This window comes from Salvelinus sp. IW2-2015, unplaced genomic scaffold, assembly GCF_002910315.2.
Source record: "Salvelinus sp. IW2-2015 unplaced genomic scaffold, ASM291031v2 Un_scaffold10880, whole genome shotgun sequence".
NCBI classification, from domain to species: Eukaryota; Metazoa; Chordata; class Actinopteri; order Salmoniformes; family Salmonidae; genus Salvelinus; species Salvelinus sp. IW2-2015.
In genome coordinates this window covers 1-1,927 of record NW_019952137.1, presented here as the reverse complement: position 1 = coordinate 1,927, position 1,927 = coordinate 1, and the positions used below count along the sequence as shown (strand labels likewise).

General features: G+C 37.6%; 1 long non-coding RNA gene across 1 annotated transcript; it reads left to right on the top strand.

Annotated features, from left to right (window-relative positions):
* The first annotated feature begins 117 nt into the window (after window positions 1-117).
* LOC139027354 (uncharacterized) lies at window positions 118-1,537 on the top strand. Its single transcript, XR_011479438.1, has 4 exons — window positions 118-226; window positions 828-916; window positions 1,128-1,168; window positions 1,458-1,537. It is a non-coding gene; the product is annotated as an uncharacterized lncRNA (long non-coding RNA).
* Window positions 1,538-1,927: the final 390 nt, after the last annotated feature.

Below are 1,927 nucleotides of genomic sequence, written 5' to 3'. Positions count from 1 at the left end.
CTGGTCTCATCTGGAACTGACTGTAATATTAACTATGAATGTGATGTTGCTATACAACCTGACTATCTGCTTTACCATTAACTTCATTGATGATATTGTTGTTTTACCTCACAGCAACCCAAGATCCAACCCCTCAACAACCCTCTGCCTCTCCAACTGCTGGGTCTGTTCAGACTGACAACACAAGTCAAGGAMCTGAGGGGAACATGGAGGAAGTCCACCAGAGGTTATTATCACTCCTTCAGCTGTATTATCCCACATGTTGTTAGATAATATGAACACAGAGAAACATTACAATTCCAACATACACTACAATAGTTAATGCTACCCAAACACCCTCCCTAAATGTATCACAACAAGTGCATACAGAAAATTATCAATTTATAATGATCTATTTTAATTGTATTTTTAAGTTAAGTTCTTATATTGTCACGCCCTGACCATAGATTGCTTTGTATGTTTCTATGTTTTGTTTGGTGTGATGTGGGTGGGCATTCTATGTTGTATGTCTAGGTTGTCTTTTTCTATGTGTTTGGCCTAGTATGGTTCTCAATCAGAGGCAGGTGTCAGTCGTTGTCTCTGATTGGGAGCCATATTTAGATAGCCTGTTTTCCTTTGGGTTTTGTGGGTGGTTGTATCCTGTGTTCGTGTTTTCACCATACAGGACTGTTTCGGGTTGTTTGTGGTGTACTTTTGTTATTTCGATCTGTGTTTGATTTGATTTATTAAATTATCATTATGGAGACTTCCACGCTGCACATTGGTCCGACATTTCATACTCCTCTTCAGACGAGGAGGAAACCCATTACATATATGTAATCCATCAGGTCTGTGAAAGTCCTACTCATCTCTCTGGGCATGTTGGTGGTGGTGACAGCTGGTATCCTAGTAACATTGAAGATGTGGAGTAAACATAGTAAGTAGTCATTTTATGTGAATATAAAAAAGGAGAATAGTTTAGAAAATACTAAATGTATTAATATTATGACCAACAGTATATTTCTTGCCTGTGATTTATCTTGAATGACAGAAAATATTTGGAGGAATTGTCTTTAAGAAATCCATTCAGAGGTATTATTGTACTWTAACAAACTCAGAAGTAGTTGATATCTCCCTCTTTATTCCAGAGGACAATAAGGCCAAGGACCAGACAACTAACAACTCAGTGGTAGGATACACTTATTTGATTATTTTCAACCATCTGCAAATCTGCCACTTGGCTCCAGTGTTACCTCTTCAGTTGATTATCAATGAGTTGACATAAGGTCCCATATTCTAATGGAACCCAATCTCTTATAGTCCTCAATATGTTGAAAAATACTGTTAACAAGACAGATAACAGGAAATTGTCAGTTCACTAAATATACARCTGACTGAATCATATCAGTGGAAACAAACTGTGGTTTAGGTGGTAAATAGACAAGTCATGTTCCTCTTTGCTATGTATTTCTTTGCAGTCTGCTGACTCTGAGCAGGACATTACATACAGCACAGTGACCCACACCAGAYAAACAGCACAGCAGGTACAAACTGAATAAACCTTGTCTTTGTCTGTGGAGATCTTGGACTAGAACCAATTACTTCATCTCTGCAGTGAGCCGGGGATCTCTCTCTTTCTCTCTTTCTGTTAGGAATTTTGTTAATAAATAGTTAAAACAAATTCTAGCTTTAGATAAAAATATAACAAATTGAACTCTGCATGCCTGGTGAAAAGAGATTTGTGTTGTGGGTTATAAAGTAAGCAGAAAGGGTCATTAAACTCTGGTTGAACTGACCCAACTTAGCCCTGAGATGTTTAGATAAGGCTGTGGGTCACTTTTTAGGTCTTTCATTATCTTGAGTTGTCTGCTAAAGTGGTAATCAATTATAGTGAGCCTTCAGGATAAATGATTATATGGTGTTTCATGTGAGTGTCCTGTGAGGTTAG